At 34.1% G+C, this 10,434-nt stretch overlaps 1 long non-coding RNA gene across 1 annotated transcript; it reads left to right on the top strand.

The window, feature by feature from the left end:
* The first annotated feature begins 3,068 nt into the window (after window positions 1-3,068).
* On the top strand, window positions 3,069-5,064 carry LOC147386856 (uncharacterized). The gene is made up of 2 exons (XR_015172053.1): window positions 3,069-3,374; window positions 4,245-5,064. It is a non-coding gene; the product is annotated as an uncharacterized LOC147386856 (long non-coding RNA).
* Window positions 5,065-10,434: the final 5,370 nt, after the last annotated feature.

The following is a 10,434-nucleotide window of genomic DNA, read 5'->3' on the forward strand; positions in this document are numbered from 1 at the left end:
CGGTACGTTTTGATCTAACTAATTTGATTTAAAATATTTTATTAATAAATAAATATTTATTGATGTAACTAATTTGATTAATATGTATATGAATTGTAGGTTGATGAGCAGCACAATCAATCCGACAATGATCAGTGTCCACAACAACAACCATGATAGATAGTTTTTGTTTTTTGAGTGATAAACATGGATTTATAAACATCAAACATGGATTTATAAGCATTGACTCTTAATTCAATCGACTTATTATTTTGTTATTCTTGTCTCTTAACTAATTTGATTTACTAAGTAATTGTGTTTAATTGACAAATTGTATAAAAATAGGTATTTAATTATAAATAATTTTAAAATAAAAGAAATTAAAAAATTAAAAAAAAATATTATTAGCGGTGGCCATTACCGCCATTATAAGCATTCAAAATTGTATTCATAGCTACGGTAAAAAACTAATTAGCGGTGGTTTTTAATCACCACCAGAGATCTCAATGTATATTTATAGCGACGGTAATACAAAATTAGCGGCAGTTTTTGACTGCCACTATATGTCTCACTCATATCTATAGCGACGGTTATACACTATTAGCGGCGGTTTTTGACCGTGACTATAGGACTCACTCATATCTATAGCGACGGTAATACAATCTATTAGCGGCGGTTTTTGACCCCCGCTAAAAACCTAAAATTTTGTAGTGAAAGTATGATCTTTTCCCTCCTTCAAATGCTCAATCTCTGCTGGAGTTGCTAGTCTTATTGTGAATTCTTCATCCAGACTCACATAATCCCTTTTAGTTTCGCCGCCACAATCTTCTCTGGTGAGACCCCCTACTTCAACTACCTGGACATAAAGATAATTAATTTATACAAATGATCCTGAACTATTTTCTTGTCTTCTTACATAAGGGAAAAATAAAGATCATTTATGATAGAGGCTTAATTGGAACTGTTCATGACTGGTATGTCATTTTGATTTGACCAGTACATCCCTCGCTTTGTGCCAATTCTTGATTTGACCTTTTATATATGCATTGACCATTTGTGTTTTGAATCCTAGTATACAAAAATTACTTCTGTGGTACTAGTGAATGGTTAATTATTTGGTAGGATGGTCTGAATTCCAGAATATTGAACCTTTGTCATACATTGAATACCATCCAATGTCTACCAGTACCCAATCTGTATACTTGAGAGGTTTTCTCTTGTTATCTGTTCAATCGATATGATATTTTAAACCATGCTAGTACTACCTTTGAAACATTCTAGCATTAATAGGTAAACGTGGCCTTACATATTGGCAAGTAGGTGCAGGGCAGACTAATGGAATCAGATCATTTAGTGCTCGGTTTTATTCAAGTTCGACTCTAATTCTTTAGTTTCAATTGTTTGGATATCGATATGTATTTTATGTGGTAATTCTGTGGAGATTTGTAATCTATCTAGTCTAGAAGAACAAAAGAGAGATTAAATGCAGTTAATAATATTTATAAAAAAAACATTTATTGAAGAAGTGTTGTTGGAACCTTTGGATCAGTTGTCTTCCATCACCATTTGTCTTTATGAGCAAAGATCATAACCACCTTTGATGTCATTCTATTTTGCTCTGTTTGTTTCTAGTGTCTGTTACTGATGTTTTGGATGTTTGTATGTGATGTTGTGGAATTTTCCCAAACGGAAAATGGACATTAATTAATCGTTGACACCACTGTTGTAGGGATATTTTTTCTGAAATATGTGGCAGCGATGATTGCAATGATTCTCTTACGTTCTTATGGCTGTGTAACTGTGTTTCTTCCTTTGAGTGTTTCATAATGCCTAATCCCAACTATTGGGGTCAGCAACATAAACAAATTTCCCCTTTCAAAAGTAAACTGTTACTCTTTGTGTATAGTTTTATATTTTGAATAAATACCAATAATAATTGACAGCTTCGGCTTTGGTGTGGAAGCCGGTTAGAAACTAGGAGTTCGGGTGGTTCAGCTATGGACAGCTTCGGCTTGCAGTTTTATGGCTTATATCCACTTCCAGGAGCTTGTCAAAAGAGGTTTCACAACACTCAAAGGTATTATTAAGTGTTTTTTTTTCTTTTGTTGTTGGTATCATGATTGTGAAACATCTTCAAAACTTCAAATGGCCATAATCTTGTTAACATTTCATATTTCTTCTGAAATATATATAGGTATCTTTCCAACTTTTTAAGCACCATGATGGACAGATCTAGCTATTTAACAAGAGTACTCTTCATTTGATCTTCATTGAATTTGGCCTTATTTTAGAATTTAGATACATTTCTTCTGTGAGTGAATAAACTGAAATATACTTGACAGTTGCATGGAAAATTCAATTGAAGATGAACAATTCCATTTATTTGTAAATGGACAGAAGTTCAAGCTACCCCTCCTACTGATTTGTGTCTGATATGCATTACACTTAGCTTTATTGACACAATTATTCTATTCTCTGTTAATTTGATCTTGAAATGCTTGACTTTGTCACATAGATTCTGACAGTGAAGATGAACATATTGATTGACACTCGAACAAAATTACACGTACACAAGCTAAGGTGCATTCATATTATTGTTTGATTGACACTCGAACAAAATTACACATACACAAGCTAACATTGATAAATTAGAGTGTAGGTAAGGACAACTCTTGGTAGTCTTGCTTACCACTTATCATTCGTTGACTTGTTTAGGTTCATATTTTTCATTACATTACTGTATTCATGCATAAATACACACATTCATACATATAAATTAAAGGAGAAAACGGCAGACTTAGAGTTTTAAATTCATTTTGTTATTGCAGCTGTGTTGCCAACCTTGTGTTTGTCATTATCGATGTCCAACCGAAAGAGCTGGGAATACCAATAAAAGCTTCCTATGTTGTTGAGGAGGTTAAAAAGGTGAGAAAATCAGTCCATTAAAATATGGGTAATTGTAACATTGATCTCTTTAGTTGCCTCTGTCATTTAACTTGATGGTTATGAGCAGGTTCATCTAGGAGATACCCCTCACAACTTGACTGAAAGTGACTTCGAGACCTTGGCACACAAGACGGAAGGGTTCTTTGGTTCGGATATTTATGTTTGTGTACGTGAACAGACTTTAATAGATTATTTTCATTCATTCACTTCAATGTTTTGGTGCTGTTGTACATCTTTTCTTGAGTGATGCTGTTGAGATTAGATTGGTATCACACTCCTTGGATCTTTGACAGGTAAGAGACGTTCTCTTCGAACCCGTTCACAAAACTCAAGATGCAATGTTTTTCATTAAGACATCTAATGACACATGGGTGTCATGTGGACCAAAGCAACCTGGGGCTGTTCAAATTACTATGCAAGATCTTGCAGCCAAAGGCCTTGCCTCAAAGGTAAGAAGTTAGTGGAGATGAGTATTTCAGCTTTGCCCATATTACCTTATCTTTAAGACAGACACACACACACACACATAATTAGTTGAATGCTTTTTTTTGTACACTATGCCTTTCTTCACCAAACAATCTTCTGCGCCAATTTGAACACTGCTTACACTATTCAAGGAATTTAGAATAAATAGGACCAAGGCAAAGCATATGGAGTGTAGCTTTAGCATTGACATGCATTGAGAGGAAGGTCCAATGAAAATTGATGGGTAGGTAATGTTTTAAAGAGACCATTTCATTTTCTTGGTTCCATTATCCATAAGATGATGTGGTTTACATTGTTGGAACATCTTTCTTGCTAGCTCAACATTCAACTCAATAAAGCATGGGATTTTGGTTTCATAGAGCAAACAATTAGAAATTAGAATGGCTATACTTTCAAAGTTATTTATACTATAACTTGTTTGAACAGGGGGACACAATTAATGCCATTTCACAAGCTAAAGCTGCAGCTAGTGAAATTGTTAATGCTCAAAAAGTGGCATATAGTCAGCCCTGTAACCTGGCACATGAATTGGTTTCAACATTCACATTTTGTAGGGCTATACTTTCAACTTTCAAGGCATATGTTGATTTGTTATTTGTTTACTGCCTACCCCAAATCTTTTGGATATGGCTTTGACAATATGATTTGTTATGTGTTTACTCAATCTCGGTGATGAAACTGAAACACATGAAGAATTTGAGTTTGAGTTTGAGCTAACTGAATTTCAACCCATCAAAATAATACCTAGATTTTTGCTTCAGTCATGGCTCTTTTCAACTATATTATCGTCCTAAAAAATTCAGTATAGTATCTTATCTTGAAATGTAATGCAGGACATCTGGCATTTTAGAGTGATTAGATACTGGAAACAGATGAAATCTATCATACAGAAGAATTCTTTCTGAAATATCATGGATATGAACTCGAACCTTGGTGGATTTGCTGCTGCCCTTAAGGATAGAGATGTGTGGGTGATGAATGTTGCTCCGATCAATGAGTCTAGTAAACTAAAGATTATTAATGACGGAGGCTTAATTGGAACTGTTCATGGCTGGTATGTGATTTTGATCTGACCAGTACATCCCTTGCTTCCAATTTGTGCCAATTCTTGATTTGACCTTTTATATGCATTGACCATTTGTGTTTTGAATCCTAGTATACAAAAATTACTTCTGTGGTACTAGTGGATGGTTAATTATTTGGTAGGCTGGTCTGAAATCCAAAATATTGAACTTTTGTCATACATTGAATACGATCCAGACCACTGATGTCTCCATTAGAAAGCTCAATGCAGAAGCTTAGGATCTAAAATGAACGTGATGACCAGCCTCAAGGACTACGTCACAAGGATGAAGGATGGTTAGAATGATATTTACTATTACACTGGTGAAAGCAAGAGCTGTTGAGAACTCCCCATTCCTTGAGAAGCTCAAGAAGAAAGGGTATGAAGTACTTTACATGGTTGATGCTATTGATGAGTATGTTGTGGGTCAGTTGAAGGAATTTGAAGGAAAGAAGTTGGTTTCTACTCTGTTAAAATAAGTAGTGTGCCATTTCAGTAATTTTTCAATTTTACTATACCATTTTGTATTTCTCTCTTCGTTTAATTGGTGATCTTTTTCAATTTTACTATACCAGAGTTCCCACCGCCAAGTAAGTTGAATGCTTTTTTATGTATCTCATGATTATGAAGTGTTAACAATTTAAATTGACATAAATTGAATTGGGTTGGAGAGTAACGAGGGGCATTTGAGTCTTTTCATGTTGTTAGTTGGGGTCTAGGTCATCAATGTCAACACATAGGGGTATCTCCATTATTCAGCAACATGTGAGGGGGCAGGTGTAAAATGTATTTCTTTTACACAAAATACCCTATAGCGACGGTCGCCAATCGTCGCTATATCCCAATGCCGACCGTCGCTATATCCCAATTATACTGTCGTTTTTTTTCTGATTGCCATGGACAGTTGTTTTTCCCGACTGTTTTGGTCTGTCGCTTTTTAAAAACCACTCCTTTTAAAACAACTCTTTTTGCGACTGTAGGGACAGTCGTTTTTTAGGCATTATGACGTAGTGATTTTTTGTCAGGCAAGTGATGACATGATCTTTGTGTTTAAGAGTGATGGGTCTATACAATTTTTTTACAATGAATTTATGATGAGTTGAAGACTATTCCATGTGATGATACATTTTTTGCATGACGAGCATATATGTCGTTGAATGATGATTATTGCGGAAAAATTGACAGGCATGTCATTGAATGATAATTACTTTGGATTTATTTAAGAATTATATGAATTAGGTTTTTTCTTTTTTTAATTTGAAAATTTTGTATGCATTGGGTATTTGTCGATCTCCAATTTGGTAAGCATGATGATGTGAAAATTTTTCATTATTATTTTGTTGATTTCTAATTTAATGGTTCATCATAAATTCACAATTTTCTAATTTGGAAACTCCTATTCATAATTTTGTTTTGGAAAATCCATATTCGAAACTTTCTAATATGGAAATTACATAATTTGCTATTTTGGGAAAACATATATTTATAAATTTATTTTTTTAGAAATTTCACGTTTTAGCAATTTCCCAATTTAGAAGATTTTGCATTTTCCTATTTAGAAATTTCATGTCCATGAAAATTTGGGGTTTTCTAATTCGGAAATTTGATTTTTTGGGAAACTTTCTATTTTGGAGAATTCAATTCATAAACTTCTAATTTGGGTGCTCATCGCATATTTTTCGAATTCTAGCTTAGGACGCTTCAAATTCCTAATTTAGAAGCTTAATAAGTCCCAATTTAGTAGTTTTTTGTTTTCCTATTTAGGGGATTTTCATGTGTTTCTATTTTGGACAATATGGAAAATATGTGCATGTGAAATCTTTTTAATTGATTTTGGATCATGGGGCCGAAGTTAAGGGTTTTCAACTCTTTTTATTTTGTGCGGAATTTGAGAAATCATGTAATAATTGGAGGATCTTAGCCATAAGATTCGTTTGGCCAATCCGAAGTAAATTGATGATTATGATTAGATCATAACCTTGACCATAGTCTTCCTTGTTGATTATAAGTTAGTTTTGGATCTTAGTAGAGACCAATCATCTTGATCGGACGGGTTCAATGCCTAATACCTTTTGAAACCTGTAACCTGACCCCTTACCCATTTCTCTGATCTGTGTATCGATCCAAGTCCAGTTGGAGTTATTTTTTGTTCATAGATCGAAACTAGGTGGCGACTCCCATTTTTTGAAAATCCCCCATTTACCAATCGGATTCTCTTCACTATTTAGTGAAAAGGGTCAAGGCAATTTCACACCCGAAAAGGACAAACTCTCGAAAACTTCCCACAAGGTCCTTAGAAGACAGTCCGTTACTCCAAAAAGTAGGAGAAGAAGTGGGAGCAGCAACTAGGCTAGAAGGTTCCTACAAGTCGCTGTTAATAAAACATTGTAGTTTATATAGTTGCAAAGTGTGTGCAACAAATTCTTGTATTATTGGTTAGCATGCATATGTATGGTATTTTACGGACATACTTTTAGCAAAAAGTAACCGATTCAGCCATTTTAGTAGAGATGGTGGTGCATGAACTCTTTTCACACATGTGTCGGAACATACATTCATACTTGTGAGAAGTAGCTTCATTATAAATTAATTTTTAATCTATGATCCTCTCAATAAAATGCAGTGTTGAGCGTAATCATCAAACATATAAAGTTCCACTTGGTCGAGGAAAAAAACATTAAAAAGCAGGATTGTTAAATTGATTATATAAATACCTTCTGTAGTTGTGTTTTGAAACACGCTCACCAACTCCTACAGTAGAGATAGAAAGAGAGATGGTTAAATGTATCAAATCACTGAGAGAGGAAAGCCAAATAAAGAATGTGAAATAATTAGAATAGAGTACCTGAAGATATTGCACCCTTAGGGTGCCATATCATCCTGTTTGCTCTAGTTTCCTCTGATTGAAAGATCACAATAGGAAAGTTTATTTCGCGTAAAATAGTTAGTGATATATGGAAATATGCTTATTAATAGATGTACTGTAAAAAAGAAGCATCAAAGCAAGATAAATACTATGGCCAAGGAGAGTGAAATGTCTCTTCATTGAAAAACAATGTTATTTTGCAAACCAATGAAATAAGCAAAGAATAACAAGTAAATCAAGTAATTGAATGGCTCTATAGTGTGCGTCAAGTAATTAAATGAAATATCAATTTTTTTTTTCAGGATAAACTTCATGCTTTTTGTTGAGAATAATGTGGATGGCGACAATAAGGAAAGAAATCATAAATGAAACATAATTTTCAGGATAAACAAGGGGAAATGCATAAAGAAGGAAAGGAATCATAGTATTTTCGAATTTCATCATAGCTGAAATGATAACTAGATAAATCAAAGATCCTTATTTCCATTGCTCCATCATTCTTAAAGAACACAAAGGGACTAGTTCTGCCAATTTCTATAGCTGGGCCGACTCAAATCATTGAACAACTCTATAGGCTAAGTTGTGTGGTCTTTTTGTTCACCAATTTGGAACCTCCACATTAACTTTTTTTTCGTACAATGGTCTCATATTGGGGTTGTCCTACACTTACCAACTAGAAAAAGAAAAGAAGAGAGCTTCAAAATCAATACAGAAGCGAACACTTAGCTGACAAAATCACGAAAAGCTTTGGTGCATGTTCAAGGCTCTAAACTATTAGAGTAATATAGGAAATGATGTGGATCTTATTTATGTTTAAGATTTGAAGTGTTGATATGTGGGACAAGCACCTTCCAATATCATTTGTTTTTGTGATGCAAAGAATTGAAAATTCAAAAACCAACTTCCACAAAAAAGTTGCGATGGATGAGTGGTTAAACCAGGGAAAAATTAGAATAAAACCTAATAAAGTCAGTTAAGATAGGTTTGATCATATGTAAAGAAGACTAAAAATAACATCAATGAGAAGCCCTTTGGTGCAAGAAATGCTCTAAAGGAAGGCTGAGAATGATGTGGATGACAATAGTAAGAAAATTTATGAACACACATGCCTTACAATCAAGAACTTATTCAAAAGATGTGAAAAATAAATTTTCAACTCTTAAATTACTTCAAGAACTTGGAAAAGTCTAACACTAAACAACAAAATAGACATAAATAAGTTAAAGTAGAAATGAAATCAAAAGCATTGGAAATAACATATATTAGAATTATAGTGCTTTACATTGGTCTACAAGCTAGAAAGGTGAATCTACTATTTCGGGAAATGACAATGAACTATCACATTCAAGTAAATAAATTTACCATAAGCAAAAAATAATAAAAAGCAGCTGCACATTGCATTTCGGGAAAGTAAAAAAGAAAAAATTTAACCATAAACTCACCTAAAATCTTATTTCATCCAAAAAGTGATTGAGGTCAAATTTGAAATACAATCAATAAAATCTTTAAAAACTTGTCTTTCGGCATTGAAGCTCAACTGAGCTCATCCCCTCTCGATATTAAAAATCTAGAAAATGAAATTAAGGGTTTATGATTCGAGTGCTACACCGTAATCAAAAGTACCACTTTCTATGATTAAAATCTTAGCTATAAAAATGAGAAATTAGGGTTTTGGTTTGAAACTGAACCAAAAATTGAATTAAAATTATAGAAATTAGGAATTTGGTTTGCAATCAAACCAAAATTTGAATCAACACTATAGAAATTAGGATTATACAAAGAGAGAGAGAGAGAGAGATCAAGAGCTCAACCTATAGAGATCAACATCGAGTTTGAGATAAGAGAGAGATAGAGATCAAGAGCTCAACGTATAGAGATCAACATCGAGTTTGCGATAAGAGGTAGATCAAGAGATCAGCATTACAAAGTCATCAGAGTCGATGTCAAGTTTGAGATCAGAGAGAGATCGAGAGATCAGCGTAACAGAGAGATAAGTGTCGATGTCGAGTTTGGATGAGAGAGAGATCGAGAGATCATCATCGATGTCGATTTTGAGGATGAGAGACAGAAAGATCAACATCGACTTTGAGGGTGAGAGAGAGAGACGGAGAGGCCAACATCGATGTCAAGGGTGAGTAACAGAGTGTTTTCGTCTGAGACAAGAGACAGAGAGAGAGTGAGTGAGTGAGGTGGGTTGGTTTGTATGACTCTATAGTGACAGTCAAAATATGACCATCACTAAAAGTGGTTGCTATAACCAATTTTTCCTATAGTGGAAATTGTAGAGCTCCAATGGATGTTCATGGCTGAAGTGTTGGATGTATGGATTGTAGCTCAACTTCTCTCTTTCTGTCTCTATAGCTATGGACCACATGTCAACATAGAGCTTTAAAAAAAAAGAATTGAAACAAAAAACTTTTTCACCGTTGGATTTAAATTTTAAATCTAAGAGTTCAATGATCGTCCATTTTTAAACTCAAGAATTGAAGCCAAACAATTTTTTTATTTTTTTTTCGTAGGGGGTGGGGGTGGGTTCAAGCCTAATCTAGACCACAAACAAGAGGTTGAGTTGTCATTTGGACCAATGGGGCAGTCTACTTGGCCCAAATATAGATCTCAGTCCATGCTATGCATGAAATCGCTTGGTGCATGCAACCTTTTCCCACATATATATGGGTTGGGATCCATTGACTCCTAAGAATGACTCAAGAAAAAAACATGTATCCGAAACCTTTAAACATAGAATCCAATGGTTGACATTTATGAGCATTTTGATAACACAAATCTCGGAGATACTTATCACAAGGATAAATCTCAACCATTGGATTTTCCATTTAAAGATTTGGGATCATGTGTTTTTTTTCGTGAAACATTCTTTGGAGTTAAGGGATCATAACCCTATATATATAGATGTTAAATTCGCATTAATGTATAGAAAAAAGTGAACTGTACAAAGGGACAACCTCCTTAGATCACAACCAGAAAGTATGGAAGAGCAAGCCTATCCCTATATTACACTTTCTTGTGATTAAAGGGAGACAGTTAACTACCAAACAAGATCTAGAAACTCTATTAACTACACCATAGTTAGCTA

This window comes from Akebia trifoliata, chromosome 14, assembly GCF_017979445.1.
Source record: "Akebia trifoliata isolate Shusen 1 chromosome 14, ASM1797944v1, whole genome shotgun sequence".
Taxonomy (NCBI): Eukaryota; Viridiplantae; Streptophyta; class Magnoliopsida; order Ranunculales; family Lardizabalaceae; genus Akebia; species Akebia trifoliata.